Source organism: Pseudorca crassidens, chromosome 7, assembly GCF_039906515.1.
Source record: "Pseudorca crassidens isolate mPseCra1 chromosome 7, mPseCra1.hap1, whole genome shotgun sequence".
In the NCBI taxonomy this organism is placed as follows: domain Eukaryota; kingdom Metazoa; phylum Chordata; class Mammalia; order Artiodactyla; family Delphinidae; genus Pseudorca; species Pseudorca crassidens.
The window spans coordinates 101282686-101300143 of NC_090302.1; the positions used below are offsets into that span (position 1 = coordinate 101282686).

Here is a 17458-nt window from a genome sequence, read left to right on the forward strand (position 1 = left end):
CCCAAAGCCACAGCTCCGGGGACACCCCAGTGCGCCCCCGTCCCCCGCGCGCTCCGCATCCTCAAAAGCCAGAACTCCTGGCACCAGCGCAGCCCCCGGTGTCCGCGGCTCCACGGTGCACCCTCCTAGGCACCTAGCACGCAGTGGGTCTCGTCTGACTCTGTCCTGTCTGGTCGCAGGCGCCCCTGGCGAGCCAGGAACCGAGCGCCCAGCTCCCGGGGGCGCCCCTGCTGCGTGAGCTCTCCGGATTCAGGCGAGGTGGGGCTGGGTGGGTCCGCCCGAGTCGGGAGCGGGACCCGTTAGCCTGCACGTCCTCGCGTCTCCGAGCAAGGAGCCTTCGCTCTGTGTGCCGCCTCTCAGCTCCCGGGAACCCCAAGCACTGCTGAGAGGCGGCCCGCGGGGAGCGGCGCCTGGAGACCCCACCGGGACCCCCGCTTTCCCGCGAACCGCCGTGGGGAGAGGGAGGCGCAGGCAGCGCTCTTACTTGTCAGCAGGGGTGCGCACTCGTTCGACTGGGGCCAGGCTCTCCACGACGGCCCCTCTCTGCGCCCGTCGCCGCGGAGCCCCTTTCCCGAGCTGAGGGGGCGAGCCGACTTCTCCGGCCGTTGGAGAAACCGACCTCCAAGTTTAGGAAGCCGCGGGCTGGTGTCGCTCTCCAACCCTTTTCCCGGTACTTTTAACCAGCGTCGGACCGCAAACCCCTCCCCGGGCCCACCCCCTTCCCTGAAGGCGGCCATCGCAGCAGGCGCGGCCTCCTGCCCCTTTTGTTGTAATTCGAGAGCAGCAGCTCCCCTGGCCTGAGGGGCTGTGCGGGGGAGGCTGCGTGCCAGCGGCGCAGCCCTTCCCAGGCTTTTCTCGCCCAGGTTTCCGGAGCCTGAGAAGCTAGGGAGAGGGCTTTTCCTCTGGGAGATTCCTCTACACGCCCCCACCCGCCATCCCGCCCCCCCGCCGAGCTCCCGGAATTTAACCCTTCGGTGTTCTTATCCACCAGCAATAGGGCTCGTGCCTAACCCATCTCCGTATCCAGAAAGCCCAGCACTGACTGGCACGTAGTAGACGCTCAATAAAAACTGATGACTGAAAGAGTTCAGATACTTTCATCTACCTCTCCTGGGTTTCTCCTTTACGGGCAAAGCAGTTTCCGGAGGTGACTACAAACAGCCCCCTTTCTTCCAGCAGATCGAGCCTCTCTCTCCTCTGAGAATCCGTTTTCTCCTTTGTAAATTAAAGGCTTTGGATTCAGTGACCTCTAAGGTCCTTCCCCACCTGGCAGGGCCAGGGTTAGCAAGCCCTGCGGTCAGGGGCCTGAACCCGATACAGCTAAGGGTGCATGTCGTGCAGAAGGACATTCCATGCCTGGCTCTGAGGCTCACACTGGGGGCAAAGTGAGGGGGTCATGCGGGCTGGGGGAGCCCTCTGAGGAGATTCCCAGGGCTTCCTAAGCAAGAGCAAGGTTTGGCTGGGCAGGATGGTGATCCTCCTCGGGGTCCGTCCTCAGTGCCCTCCTCCCACTCTGCTCCCTTCCAACAAACCAGCAGCTCCAGCCCTGATAGGTGGGGACTCCCAGTCTCAGCCTCCAGCTCAGACTTGTCTCCAAATCCGTGGGCTTGTAAATCCATTGGTCTCTAGGACATTCCCATAGCCACAGCTAACCTAGCGAGCCCCAAACTTGGCACCCCAACCCCTGGGACCCCTCTTCAGCCCTCTTCCCTACCGTCCACACTGAATCAATCCCCTGGTCTGGTGGGCAGTGGAGGGAAGGGCCGGGAGGGAGGTGGGTGTGATTCTAAAAGGGCAACAGGAGGGACCCCTGTGGTGTGGAACTGTTCAGTATCTTGACTGTGATGGTGGATACAAGAAGCTACACAGGTGGTACAATTGTATAGAACTTAATATACACAAGCACACTCACACTACACACACACAAAGTAAAACTGAGGAAATCTGAATAAGGTCAGAGGATTGCATCAATGTCTCCTTGTGATATTGTCCTAGAGTTTTGCAAAATGTTGTGGGAAACTGTGCAAAGTGAATGAGGGCTCTCTCTGTATTAGTATTTACAATGACATGTGAACCTACAGTTACCTCAATAAAAATTTCAACTGAAAATAAAAGCTCAAAGTAACTCCAGGGCCCTCAGGATGCGGCCTGAACTGCTTGATACAGCTGACAGGGCCCCCCTCAAGGGCATTTCCAGCCTGCCCATCTCCCAGCCACACTCTCCCCTCACCCCCATAGACCTTACTAACTGTTCTCCATGACTGTTTCACACCCCAGGGCCTTTGCACACGCCATTCCCTTGCCTGTCTGCTCAGCAACACCTAGTTCTTTGAGATCTCACTTAGCTATCGCAGTGAGCACCCTACGCAGTGCCTGCACACAGCAGATGCTCAATAAATACCAGTGGAACTGAGCTCTCTCCTCTTCCCCTCACACTTTCTCTGATCCCTCTTCTTCTAATCCTACCCTTCCTGTCAAGAATTAACCAATAAGGTATAAAATGAAACACTTTATAAATGCTGTTTGGCCTGATTATGAAAATAATGCAACCTCCCTGTGGAACATTCAGAAAATATGAGAAAGTATAACGAAAAAAACTTTCACCCTGTTGTCCTCTCACCCACAGAGAAACGTTTAACATTTTGGACTATTTCTTTCATCATATCTTTTAAAACCAAATTGTGCACAGAATTTTTGTGTCCAGCTTTTTTTTTAAAAGGATATTGTTTTGTGCACATTTTTCAATGTCCTTCTAAATGGCTTTAGACTACTTCAGTCTCTAAAGCGACCATGTTCCATAGTGTCATTTCTCTACTCTTAGACATCAAGGTGTTTACGATTGTTACTAGCGTAAATTACACCAAGACAATATTGAGCAGCTACTATGCGGTTCCTGCTAATTGTTACGAATGAGAAAGCCGAGGCTCAGAGAGGCTAGGTGATTTCCCCAGAGTCACAGAGCTGATAAGTGGTCAGGCTGGGATCACCAAAGGGTACATGACCCCTCTTGCAAGTTTAAGTGGCTGCACACTGGAGGCTTCAACAAGTCCGCTTGTGCTTCGCTCACCAACCCACATTCCCAAGAGAAAGTGAGTATTTGAATCTTACACAGAGTAGCTCACTGATGCACTTCTGTTGAATTGGACCAGAGACCTGGGAGGCCACTTCAGGAAGGTAGTAGACCCTTGCTCTAGATGAAACATCAAGACTATATGCTTTATGGCTCTAAGTCTGTATGTGCCACCCTCATGTCCCAGGCTCTGTGCTGCCCCACAGGCAGGGCCACCCAACAGATTCTGAGTGCGTTTCTGCAGTCAGAGGACCTGGGTTCCAATCCTGACTCCGCCACTTCCTGCCCTGGACCGGTGACTCCTTTGCTTCACTTGCCTCATCTGTAGGAAACACTTCACTCAAAACCTCCTAGAGGAATGAAACGGCTGGATGCACAGTGGGTGCAGAACAGTCCCTGCCGCGTGACGCTGCACCACATGTCGCTGTGCACTCCTGCCGCGCTGCAAGGCTGCGGGCGGGAGGGCACCGCACTGCGCAGACTCCCTGCCTGAGCCAAGCTGGGAGGCAGGGCCCTCCTGCCCGACCCCACCCCACAGGGGCCACGGGAATCACGTTCCCAGGGCGCGATGATGAGTCCAAGGGCGTGGACTGTTTTCTCTTTTATTCTTGGCTCTCGAGTTTTGTTGCCAAATCACCTTCCTAACTGTCTGGGCGTGTCCCATCCCGGAAGCACAGCCTGAGACTCAGTGGAGGCCCGGCTGATGTGCTGGTCAGTGCGGGGAGGCTGGCAAGACACACACCGATACATAGAAACAATGAAATATGGGAGTCAGGAGGGGGCAAATGCTCCGGAGAAAACCGAAGCTGAGTAAGGAGGAGAGAATGTGAGGGAAGCACGGGGGCGGGGGGGAGGGGGGCCAGGGGGCCCCAGGAAGACCCCGCCCTGCGAGGTGGCACAGGCAGAGATTCAGAGGAGGGAACGAGGAGCCCTGTGGGGTGGAAAACTCGCATTCCTCTGGGCTCAATAGCACTTAACTTGCATCATTCCTGCACTATGCATCACTTCCTATTTGTGTTATAGTTATTCGTATATTCCATTTATCTCTCTTAGAAAACTATTACAGGCACAGATACCTTGTGCACGGATACCACGGGTCCGTGTCCCCTTAACCTCTGTGGTCAGCAGCGCATATCACGGGCCATCACTCTCTGTTAAAGTGAATCAGATTGAACCGAAACCACTTGAAAGCCTGTAAGGCATGATTAAAGTAGAAATCATTTTAGTGGATATTATTCACGATTACCCACACTAGGAAGAATGGAGAAACCAGTAGTTTAAATCTATAGAACTGCAGAGGCTCCACCTTGCCTGTGTGTTAAGTCAAAAGGGAAACCAGCGATCAATCAGGCAAACACTGGTCCAGCCATTTGGGAAAGTGATTTGGAATGTGTGTCAATGGGTCTGGACCTGGCCCTTCAGGAGGAGATCGTGGCTAAAGCAGTCAGGTTGGTCAAATATTTCTCGTATTCCAGTGGTCCTATCTTGGCCAGCTATCTATCAGGCCCTACTCTCTGGCTTTCTCACATTCGGAAATCTGCAGTGTTCCATCACAACCACTTTTGTTTTATTTTATTTTTTAAAATTTAAGGTGTGGTATAGGAAATTCCCTGGCGGTCCAGTGGTTAGGGCTCTGTGCTTTCACTGCCAAGGGCACAGGTTTGATCCCTGGTCGGTGAACTAAGATCCCCGCAAGCCCCCACGGCATGGCTGAAAAATATGTAAATAAATTAGTTAATTAATTAAGGTATGGTTGATGTACAATATTATATAGGTTTCAGGTGTACAATATAGTGACTCACAATTTTTAAAGATTATACTCCACCTATAGTTAGTATAAAAGACTGGCTCTATTCCCTGTGTGGTACAATATATCCTTGTAGCTTATTTATTTTATACGTAGCGGTTTGTACCTCTGAACCCCTTACCCCTATCTTGCCCCTCCCCCCTTTCCTCTCCCCACTGGTAACCACTAGTTTGCTCTCTGTATCTGTGAGTCTGCTTCTGTTTTGTTATATTCACTAGTTTGTTTTATTTTTTAGATTCCACATATAAGTGATATCACACAGTATTTGTTTTTCTCTGTCTGACTTATTTCACTAAGCATAATACCTTCCAAGTTTATCCTTGTTGTTGCAAATTGCAAAATTTTGTTCTATATTTTGGTTGAGTAGTATTCCATTATATGTAGTAGTATTCCATTCCATATATATATATATATATATAGAGAGAGAGAGAGAGAGAGACAGAGAGACAGAGACAGAGAGAGACAGAGAGAGGGAGGGAGAGATTTATTTATATATGCCACATCTTCTCTATCCATTCATCTGCTGATGGGACACTTAGGTTGCTTCCGTATCTTGGCAATTGTAAATAATGCTGCTATGAACATTGGGGTGCATGTGTCTTTTTAAATTAGTGTTTTTGTTTTCTTCAGATATATACCCAGGAGTGAAATTGCTGGATCATACAGTAGTTCTATTTTTAGTTTTTGGAGGAACCTCCATACTGTTTTCCACAGTGGTTGTACCAATTTACATTCCCATCCACAGCGTACAAGGGCTCCCTTTTCTCCGCATCCTAGCCGGTATTTGTTATTTGTGTTTTTTTTGATGATAGCCATTCTGACAGGTGATATCTCATTGTGGTTTTGATTTGCATTTCCCTGATGATTAGGGATGTTGAGTATCTTTTCATGTGCCTGTTGGCCATCTGTATGTCTTCTTTGGAACAAAGAAGACTCTTCAGGTCTTCTGATCATTTTTTAATCGGGTTGTTTGTTTGTTTGATTTTGAGTTTGTATGAGCTGTTTATATGTTTTGGATATTCATTCTTTATCAGCCATATTATTTGCAAATATTTTCTCCCATTCAGTAGGTTGTCTTTCAGTTTTTGGGTGGTTTCCTTTGCTCTACAAAAGATTTTAAGTTTAATTACGTCCCATTTATTTATTTTTTTTGCCTTTGTTTCCTTTGCCTTAGGAGAGAGATCCAAAGAAATATTGCTACTATTTATGTCAGAGAGGGTTCCACGTATGTTGTCTTCTAGGAGTTTAATGGTTTATGGTCTCACATTAAGGTCTTTAATCAATTTTGAGTTTATTTTTGTATATGGTATGAGAAAATGTTCGAACTTCATTCTTTTACATGTAGTTGTCCAGTTTTCCCAGCATCATTTGTTGAAGAGACTGTCTTTTATCCGTTGTATATTCTTGCCTCCTTTGTCATAGATTAATTGACCATAAGTGCATGGGTTTATTTCTAGGCTGTCTATTCTGTTCCACTGATCTGTGCATCACCACCACTTTTAACGAATGTGGACACTTTATAGGCAAGAAGGTAGGGAACACCTTCTGCTTCCTCTTAGGAGGCAGCGCCCCCTAGTGGTTCACATCTCGCACCGCCTTGAGCATTTGCACTCTCCAGCGCCAAGTTGTAAACCCAAAGGGTTTTAGAGAACATCTGGCCCAAGCATCTTGATTTCAGACATGGAACCAAAAACCCAGAGAGCTGTCAATGGGATCACCGCCCCTCGGCAGGTTAGCAGCAGCGCTGAAACGGGATCCAGATTGAAGTCTTCTGAGCCCTGGAGTCACACATCTGCTCAGAAAGCACAATTGTCAGGAGTGGCTGGGATAACTCTGCCTTTTCTCCAGGGTGCACATATTCACATATTCTGGTGGTTCTGTGTTGGCTGGATATCTATCAGGCCCTCCTGTCCTGGCTTTCTCAGATCCAGACATCCATAGTTTTCTATCCATATACTGGTTTTATATTTTTAAAGTATAATTTCATTCATATAATCTATTTTCTAGGATGAATAATCATTCTTTGTCCAGGTGGAAGTGGCAAGAGAAAGACACAGACCTGGGAAACCAGCTTAATCCTTGTTCAGGGAGGAGCCCGGGACACCTGGGAACAGGTGGGGTAGGGCTGGGCATAGACTGGACCCTGGGAATTTGGCAAAGCCACAGAATATGGGGTGACAGGTTCTCCCACGTTATAATTTTGCTGCCCTCCTCACTTCCCACATGCCCCCTCCACCCGAAAGTCTCCTACTGAGAGAAGATGGAGACTTTCACCTCACACAGTCATTTAGAGGAAAAAAAAAGTTAAAAAAAAAAATTGGTCCAAATCTCATTCCAGACACCTGGCTTCTCTGCCAGCTCAGACCACTTTGTCTCAAAAATGCAGCTAAAACAGGGAGGGGAAGGGCCAGACAGAAATGGGAGCTCTTCTGCCCCACGATGGGCTGGCATCTGGCAGGGCCCCTCCTCCGGCCGCAGCCCAGCAAAGCCCTGCTGGCTCCCAGAGAGCTCAGAGTGGCCTGCCCAGGTTGCTCAGGGTTGGCTGAGGACACAGCCTGACTCCGTTCCATTCCAGCCACTGGCATTTATAAGGCTCCTGCGTGTCCAGACCCAGTTCAGCACCCCAGGGGAGGGAGAGGAGGTGAGAATCCTGCTGTCGCCAGCCCCTACCCCTGGGGAGAAGGTCCCCAAGAGCCCGCAAGGGCAGTTGCGTGTTTGAAATATCTAGGGAGGATGGGAAGTCATAGTTCAGAAAAAAGGCCCAAACCCCAAGGGCTAGCTTTTCACCACGATGGCAGGAACACTGCTGCAGACTGAACTACATCCCCCTAAATTCATATGTTGAAGCCTAACCCCCAGTGTGATGGTATTTGGAGACGGGCTTTGGGAGGTGATGAGGGTTCAATGAGGTCACAAGGGCGGAGCCCTCAGGGTGGGGTTCATGGCTTGATGAGAAAAGGAAGACCAAAGCCCTCTCTTTTTCTCCTGCCACCGAGTTAAGGACAGCAAGAAGGCTGCCGTCTGCTAGCCAGGAAGGGGGTTCTCACCAGGAACTGAATCTGCCAGCACCTTGAGCTTGGACTTTCAGCCTCCAGAACTCTGAGAGGCAAATACCTGTCGTTTAAGACCCCAGTCTGTGGTATTTTGTTACAGAAGCCCAAGATGACTAAGACAGCCTCCTGGCCGCAGCTGGCATTGGTAACACCGTGACCCTGGGGGTCTTGTCTCCATCTTCTCTGACGCACAGTTACATTCCGCGTGTTACTCTGAGCCCCCGCTGCCCTCCCACCAAAGGGATCTGCCCAGTAAATCGAGGCACCCTAAAGATGTGGGAAGAGTGTTGTGTCTCCCCAACACCACCTTCCCCAGGTCACTGCCCTACCTTTCCTCCAGGTGACACCCATCCCCCAATTGGCCACTAGTGCTCTAGGCTAGCTGTGTTTCTCAGAGTGTGGGCTGGGGACCCCTGGGGGTTCCCAAGACCCTTTCAGGGGGTCCACGAGGTCAAACTATTTTCATAATCAAACTAAGATCTTATTTTCCTTTTTGTTCGTATTCTCTGGAGCTGGCGATGTGCCCGCAGCAGCCAACGCACTTCCTCCAGGCTGATGGACGTGTACGGCGGAGAGCTCCTGGACCCCAGCCTCAGGTTTTCTCCTCAGGAAACGAGGGGTTGAATTAGATAACAAAGGCTACTTGTTCTTCTTTCTCTGAATCTTGGTGGAGGAGCAACACAAGGAAAATCAGTGCAGTCAGAGGCCCGTCTCCTGCTACTGCCCTCCTTGGTTGCTAAGAGACCATAGCAGAGATGCTTAAGCCAGCGCAGCACCAGTCTTTGAACATGGCCCCTCACTCCTTGCAGTTTCTACCTTGGGAATTGGAATTATTTTCCTTTAAAGGATCCCTCGAGCTCCTGAGCTGTTGGAAGAAAAGAAACAAAAAAAAAAAAGAAAGATAAAAAAGAAAATGCAGCTCCCTATGGCTCGATATAAATAATTGATGGCCATTCAGTCTCATTCTCCTAGTTTTTCCTTATTAGTCCAATATCTATCTGCCTACCTATATATCTATTTATCTATCTATCATCTGAAAACTTTTCAAATTATGGAATATAACCTAGTTAAGAATTTATATTTTATACACAAAAGTACATAAAATATAAATATGAACATAATAACTAATACAAAGCAAACACCCATATAATTACCATCCAACTCAAGAACTGGAATATTATTGGCATCCCAGAAACATCCCCACAACCCACAGGCTCCTTCCCCAAACTGCCTCCCTGTGCTGAAGATAAACACTACCCCCCCACCACCCACCACCCACCACGCACCACCCTTTTGTTTGTTTGCGGTACGCGATACGCGGGCCTCTCACTGTTGCGGCCTCTCCCGTTGTGGAGCACAGGCTTCGGACGCGCAGGCTCAGCGGCCATGGTTCACGGGCCCAGCCGCTCCGCGGCATGTGGGAGCCTCCCGGACCGGGGCATGAACCCGCGTCCCCTGCATCGGCAGGCGGACTCTCAACCACTGCGCCACCAGGGAAACCCTCCCCCACCCTTTTTTTTAATGGTAATGACTTGCCTGCCTGTCTCTCTCCAACCTCTTAATGCTTAATGTCCTTGGAGGGCTCCAGGGCTCAGATTTGGGGGATCCCATCCAGGCTCCTCGCCTTAACTACTTCTATATGCTGCCCATTCTAGAATGTATATCAGTAGCCTGGCCCTCTCCAAAACTCATCAGACTCCTGTGTACAACTCACCACTGGGTATCCAAGTGACACCTCAACTGGGTTGTGTCCCAAACTATGCTCCTGATCGTCTCCCCAAATCTGCCCATGTCTCTTTTCCTTTTAACCCCCAAATTCACTCCAAGTCCGGCTTCCCTTCTCTGAATCTCCAGAAACTGATCACTCTTCACCTCTTCTACTTGTCACCTCTCATTTAGACGATTGAAATAGCCCAGCTGATCACTTTGCTGCTGCCTTGGCCCCAACAGTCAATTTTTGAGCCCACAGGCCAAGTAATGCTTTTAAAATGTCATTCAGATCCTGTCACTCCTCTGTTCAGCATCTTGCACTGGCTTCCCGTCGCCTCGAGGGTGAAAGCCAAAGTTCTTACCACAGCCCAGGAGCTGAGGCACACAGAGCTTATTTGGCAGAGACTTAAACATCTATACTCCCTTTCTCAAATTAACAGAAACCATCCTTTTTAAGTGGTAGAACGCTACCTGGTGAAAATACTACATTTCCCACCTTCCTTTGCAGATAAGCACAGCCACACAACTAAGTTCTGGCCAATGAGATGAAAGCAGAAGTTTGCAAGGCATTTCCTTTGGAAGTCTCCTTAAAAGGAAAGGAGAGTGTCCCTCTTCATTTTCTCCATTCTGCAGCTTGGGATCTGGATGTGAAGGCTGGAGCTCTAGCAACCATTTTGGATCATAGAGATGAGGGCCACACTCTAGGAATGGTGGAGGAGAGAACCTGAAGGAAGCAACCTAGGCTGCTCACCTCTAAACTGCTTTTAAATGTGAGAGAAAAACACTTCGATTTTGTTTAAGCAAAGATTTGGGGGGTGTCTGTTAGTGGTAACTGTATTGGGTCATTGCTGATACAAGTAACCTATTCAAAGTCAAATAGCTCAGAAATGGCTGAGTCAGAATAAACCTGGTGGTTTAAGTCTCGAGCCTGGGGTCTTTACCACTCTTCCGCCCTCTGGTGAGCACTTGAGAAACATGAGATGATATCATTATCATCATCATTACATAGTAGCAGAGAAGGCTCCTTCTTAGGTTACCATATGTTAATTGGTCATAAAGTCAATTTAGTGTGTCATAACTATCATTAAAAAAAAAGAAATCCAGTAGAATGAAACAGAAAATACTAGGGTGACAACTCTAAGACACTGACGAAAGAAACTGAAAATGACACAAATAAATGGAAAGATATTCCATGGTCATGAATTGAAGAATTAATATTGTTAAAATTTCCATACTACCCAAAGCAATCTACAGATTCAATGCAATCCCTATCAAAATTCCAATGGAATTTTTCACAGAGACAGGACAATCCTAAAATTTGTGTTGAACCACAACAAACCCCCAATAGCCAAAGCAATCTTGAGAAAGAATAACAAAGCTGGAGTCATCATGTTCCCTAATTTAAAACCACAAATCTGTAAGAATCAAAACAGTATGGTACTGGCATAAAAACGGACCCTCTGCCCACCAACCCCATGCCTCTCTGACCTTGTCTCCCCTTTGATCTCTCTGCTCCAGTCCCACTGCTGTTCCTCAAATGCCCCAGGCCTGCTCCTGCCCCAGGGCCTTTGCACAGGTTTCCTTGTGCTAGAACTGTCTTTCCCTGGGTCTCCTTGCCTCCTTTTAGACTTTGCTCCAATGACATCTTCTCTGGGAGAACTTTCTTGACTGTAATATTTTCACTTCCATCCCCCACCCCTCTGACATTTCCTATACACCTTCTCCATGTTTTATTTCTACATTTAGCCTTTAAACCTTGGAGCATACTGTGGTACATTATTCATTTGTTTTCTTCTCCATTGGAATGTAAGCTCCACAGCAGCAGAGCTCACTTTTTTATTTTCCTTGTTTTCTTTCCACTGCTATTTCAATACATTTGTTTAATAAGTATTTGTGGAATGAATGGCTGGATTTCTCTGAGGCCAGGGAGTCCTGAGAGCAGACACAAAGCTGACCCTGCTGTCCCGCATGGCTCCCCAACCCAGCATTGTCTCTTACCGTCAGTTCCTGACTTCTCTCCTTTTGGAAAATCAGAAGTTCATACCTCTCTCAGTTTTCATAGTTTTACAAACACATTCACTTGTTCCCTACAAAGTCAGGGAAAGTTCTGTCAGTTTAACTGAGGAGCAGAGAGAGTAGAGAGAGTACAGATGCTATGCAGGGATTGGCTGTATTGCAGTAACTGCAGATTTTTTTTTTTTTTTCCAGAGTCTGTGTGTCAGGGGTTGTTTAATAAAGAATTTGTCTGGTCTTTGTCCCTGGCTCTGGACAGGAAGCCTCTAAACCCTTGGAATCTCCCCAGTGATAGGAGTGTCTTTGTTGTTTATCGTTGGTCCCTCGGCCACACCTGAGTTTATGCTAATAAAGTGACTCATGGTTTGCCCCTGGCTAGTTTCAGGATGGCGGCTGGCCGTGCCAGAAAGACCAGTTATGTGATTAGAAGATTGGGGCTTGGGGCTACACGATATCAGTCTGACTTCCCAACCTCTGGAGAAAGGGACTAGAGATTGAATCCGATTATGTAGCCAAGGATTCAACCGATCATGCTGATGTAATGAAACCCCGATAAAACCTCTGGACACCAAGACTTGGTGGTACTTCCTGGTTAGTGATGCACATCTAGTTGCCTGGAGGGTGGTGTGTCCTGAGGACAGGAAAGCTGCTTGTTTAGGACCTTCCCAGACATTGCCTTATATGTTTCTTCATTTGTCTGGTCCTGATTTGTATCCTTTATAATAAAACTGTAAGTATTGTGCTTTCCTTAGTTCTTTGACTCATTCCAGAGAATTATTGAACCTGAGGGTATTGTGAGAAGCCCAGAATTTGTAGCCAGTTGGTCAGAAAGGCAAGGGCCTGGGGACTTCAGAACTTGCAGCTGGTGTTTGAAGTGAGGGTAGTCTTGTGAGGGGGACTGTGCCCTCAACCTGTGAAGTGTGGCCTAATTCTGGGGAGGTAGAATCAGAATTGCATTGCAGGGACTTCCCTGGCGGTCCAGTGGTTAGGACTCCACACTTCCACTGCGGGGGGCATGGGTTCGATCCCTGGTCGGGTAACTAAGATCCCGCATACCAAGTGGCGTGGCCAAAAACGAAAACAAAACAATTTTTTTTTTAATTAAAAAGAATTGCATTGCAAGGGGGAAACTCTATAGTCATCAGTGCTCTTTTGATTGCAAGTGGAAATTGCAAGGTCATCCACTCGAGCTCTCTTAGGCACAAAAGGAAGCACCATGGCTCATGAAATGGGGGGAGTCCAAGGGTAGAGTGAATTGAAGCCCGGATGGATCCAGGGACCCAGATGGTCAGGCAGGGCTCCTTCTCACTGAGGCTCTTCTCTACAGCCTTAGTGGGGAGCCTGGCCCTGCCGACTCCTTTGGATTTCTGGCTTCCAGAACACTGAGGCCAACAAAAAAATGTCTGTTGTTTTAAGCTACCCAAATGTGTGGTAATTTGCCATGGCAGCCACAGGAAACTAACCTACCTGCGATTCCAATGTGTTGGTTTGAAGTGGATTTCTCACTACCTGCCACTCACGCCTCACCACCCCAGCTTAGGACCCATGTGTGAGGGTGAGGGGTGAGTCTGTCCTGCTAGACCTCAGCTCTCCAGGCCTCAGGCCACCCTCTGCTCTGGTGAGCGAGCAGTGGAAACTCCCAGAGGTGGGGCCCGGGGAGACACAGGTGTGTTATCCAGGGAGCACCTCTGGTTTCCCACTAACAGTAGACTTAGATCTCTCTCACTTTGTACAATTCACGTGACCTTTCTGGACTTACACTGATAAAATGACTACTTTTAGCTTGTGATTCTGTTGCAAAGGATACGTTGCTTCTTCAGACGGGCAGTTCAGGTCCTGAGAGAGCAACAGAGAGCGAGAGCGAGGAGAGAAATGAGGGTTAGAGCAGCCACCAGGTGGCGACATCTCTTTCTGCAGCTGGACAGCAGGTGGACTTCAGTTCCTGCGCTGGAGGGATGCCCCAGACCTGCCCATGGGGCCCCTGATCGAGCTCTCAGGGGAAGCTATCGAGATAGGATGACCGAGGCTGCGCCTGGAAACTTATATCCAAGAAAAATGATGAGTCTGATACTTGATTGGTGATTATTATATGGAGAGAGAGGGTGATAAGAAAGAAGTCTAGAATGACATGCAGGTTTCTGGTCTGAGTTACCAGGTAGTGCTCAGAGGAAGGAGGTCTGGGAAGGATGCTAGGCGGCATCTAAGTAACAGCTGCTAGGAAGCAGAAATAATGGTAACTCTCGAGCAGAAGGAAATGAAAGGCGGAGGATGGTATCTGGAGGCCGGATGACCCTCCCTAATATGAGGCCCAGCATAGTGTAGTGGTCTAGAGGAGGGCTTGGAAGACACTGCCCATGGGATTGGCCTGCCACCCACCTTCTGTAAAGAAAAATTGTTTTATCGGAACAAAGCCACACCTATGCATTTACGTGTTGTCTATGACACATGTCACACCACAAAAGCAGAGTGAAGTCAGTTTTGGACAGAAGTCATATGGGCTGTGAAGCTAAAATATTTCCTATCTGGCCCTTTGGAGAACAATTCTGCTGATTCCTGGTCTAGAGCAGCACTGCTTAACTTTCAGTGTGAATTCGGACTGACCTGGAGATGGTGTGAGATGAAGAGTCCGCTTCAGGAGGTCTGAGACCAGTCCTGAGATTCAGAGCTTCTATCGGGCCCCGGTCCTACTGAGGCTGCTGGTCCGGGGACCATGCTTTGAGAAGCAAGGACTTAGAGCAGCGCTGTCCGATGGAAATAAAACGTGAGCACGCAAGTAATTTGCAAGTTTCTAGTGTCCACATCAAAGAGGTAAAAAGAAACATGTGACATGAATCTACTATTTTTTTTAACTCAATATAGCCCAAATATATTATGTCTTATGTAACGAATACAGATTGAGATATTTTCTTTATTTTGCGGGGGATACAAAGTCTTTGAAATCTGGTGTGTACTTTGCAGCCTATCTCACTTAGGACTGGCCACATTTCCTGTGGCCGGCAGCTGCCGTACCGGACAGCCAGCTCTGGAGTAGACTGGAGCCAGGCTGCCCGCCGCCAAGTCCCAGCCCCACCACTGACTCGCTGTGTAGCTGTGGGCAAGTGATATCACCTCTCCATGTGTGTTTCCCCACCCTATAAAGTGAGAATAATAAATGCATCTCCTCAGGATGTTGTCTTCAGGATTACGTGAGGTGATGAAGTGCAGCCTGTCTGGCATATCATAATCTGATGCTATTAGGATGATTCTGTCCAGTAAAGGATGATTCTGAGCCTGGTTTCCCTCCCCCATGCCCCAGGGACAGAGGGTAGAGTTAAGCATACACACTCCTCAGTTCTTAGCCCATTGTTACCCCTTCCTGCAGGGATCTTCTTTTCCTTCATCCCACAAATGTTTATTGAGCCTTTTTTGTGTATCAGACCCTGTGCCGGACACTGGGGATCCAACACCGAAGGAAACATACGAGACCCTCCTGCCCCTGTGGATTACATTCCGGCAAAGACCTCACAAAGAATATAATGAATAAAGAATAAGCTGGGAGGTAGTACCTTGGGGAGAAATTAGAGCAGGGTAAGGGGCACGGAGAGTGCTGAGGAGGGGTAGAAGTGTCAGCTTTAAGTAGGTGGCCAGGTGGGCATCCATGGGACAGGAAGTCAGGGAAGGTCCTGAGGCCAGTGGGGCTGGAGCAGAGTGAGTGGGGAGAGAAATAGATGTGGTGAGAGAGGTGTGGAGTCGGCGGAGGCATATTGCGTAGGGCCTTCCAGGCCATTTTAAACACTTTGGTTCTTCCTTGGAGTGAAATAGCCAACTGGATGGGTTTTGCCAAACAAAGGTCATGATATGAATTGCGTTTTTCACAGCTGTCGTGTTGAAGAGGGATGGGTAGGGATGGGGCAAGAACGATCGGTGCGGGCCGGAACTGAGGCTTCACTGGGATGTGAGAACCAGGGCAGACCTGGGCAAGTGGGTGTGGTTGGCCAGCCTAAAACCAGAAGACCAGTTTTTCTTTTTTTAATTTTTATTTTCGATTGGAACGCAGCTGATTAGCAGTGTGGTGTTAGTTTCGGGTGTACAGCAAAGTGATTCAGTGATACCCATACCTGTATCTATTCTTTTTCAAATTCTTGTCCCATTTAGGTTGTTACAGAATATTGAGCAGAGTTCCCTGTGCTCTACAGTAGGTCCTCGTTGGTTTTCTGTTTTAAATATAGCGGTGTCTATGTGTCAATCGCAAACTCCCAATCTATCCCTCCCTCTGCTTCTCCCCTGCTAACCGTAAGTTCATTCTCTAGGTCTGTGAGTCTGTTTCTGTTTTGTAAACAAGTTCATTTGTATCACTTTTTTTAAGATTCCGCATATAAGCAATATCATATGATATTTGTTTTTGTCTGACTTACTTCCCTTAGTATGATAATCTCCAGGTCCATCCATGTTGGTGTAAATGGCATTATTTCATTCTTTTTAATGGTTGGGTAATATTCCATTGTGTATATATGCCACATCTTCTTCATCCATTCATCTGTCGATGGACATTTAGGTTGCTTCCATGTCTTGACTATTGTAAAGAGTGGGGCAATGAACACTGAGGTGCATGTATCCTTTCAAACCATGTTTTTCTCCAGATATATGCCCAGGAGTGGGATTGCTGGATCATATGGTAGCTCTATTTTTAGTTTTTTAAGGACCTCCATACTGTTCTCCATAGTGGCTGCACCAACTTACATTCCCACCAACAGTGTAGGAGGGTTCCCTTTCCTCCACACCCTCTCCAGCATTTATTATTTGCAGACTTTTTGATGATGGCCATTCTGACTGGTGTAAGGTGATACCTCATTGTAGTTTTGATTTGCCTTTGTCTAATAATTAGCGATGTTGAGCATCTTTTCATGTGCCTCTTGGCCATTTGTATATCTTCTTTGGAAAAATGTCTATTTAGGTCTTCTGCCCGTTATTATTTTTTTTAACTTTTTATTTTATATTGGAGTATTGTTGATTAAAATGTTGTGTTAGTTTCAGATGCATAGCAAAGTGATTCAGTTATACATATACATGTATCTATTCTTTTTCAAACTCTTGTCCCGTTTAGGTTGTTACAGAATATTGAGCAGAGTTCCCTGTGCTCTACAGTAGGTCCCTGTTGGTTATCCATTTTAAATACAGAAGTGTGTACATGTCAACCCCAAACTCCCTAACTATCCCTCCCCTCCACCCTTCCCCCTGGTAATTACTTTTTGATTGGGTTGGTTTTTTTTTGATAATGAGCCACATGAGCTGTTTGTAAATTTGGGGGATTAATCCCTCGTCAGTCTCATCATTTGCAAATATTTTCTCCCATTCTGTGGGTTGTCTTTTAGTTTTATGGTTTCCTTTGCTGTGCAGAAGTTTTTGAGTTTAATTAGATACGATTTGTTTATTTTTGTTTTAATTTCCATTACTCTAGGAGATGGATCAAAAAAGATATTGCTGCAATTTATGCCAGAGTGTTCTGCCTGTTTTCCTCTAAGAGTTTTTATAGTATCCTGTCTTACATTTAGGTCTTTAATCCATCTTGATTTTATTTTTGTGCATGGTGTTAAAAATGTTCTAATTTCATTTTTTTTTTACATGTAGCTGTCCAGTTTTCCCAGCACCATTTAGTGAAGAGACTGTCTTTCCTCCATTGTATAGTCTTGCCTCACAAGGAGACCGGTTTTATCTGTTGTCCTCCTTTCATAGCCCATCTGTGTCCCCCATCACATCCACTTCAATGTATAATAGTCGAAACATGCACACCCTCGTTAAGACATACAGTGTTGTGGGTCTCCCATT

General features: G+C 47.4%; 1 protein-coding gene and 1 long non-coding RNA gene across 2 annotated transcripts in view; one reads left to right on the forward strand and one right to left on the reverse strand.

Moving 5' to 3' along the window:
- The window catches only part of LOXL2 (lysyl oxidase like 2), a 102691-nt gene extending 102004 nt beyond the window's left edge, over positions 1–687 (reverse strand). Inside the window, exon 1 of the mRNA XM_067745161.1 lies at positions 485–687. The gene's annotated coding sequence lies outside the window, so the exon portion shown is untranslated. The remainder of the gene's footprint in view (positions 1–484) is intronic.
- Positions 688–3696: 3009 nt separating this feature from the next.
- On the forward strand, positions 3697–12239 carry LOC137227135 (uncharacterized). Its single transcript, XR_010944717.1, has 4 exons — positions 3697–3880; positions 6885–6991; positions 7879–7983; positions 10149–12239. It is a non-coding gene; the product is annotated as an uncharacterized lncRNA (long non-coding RNA).
- The last annotated feature ends 5219 nt before the right edge of the window (positions 12240–17458 follow it).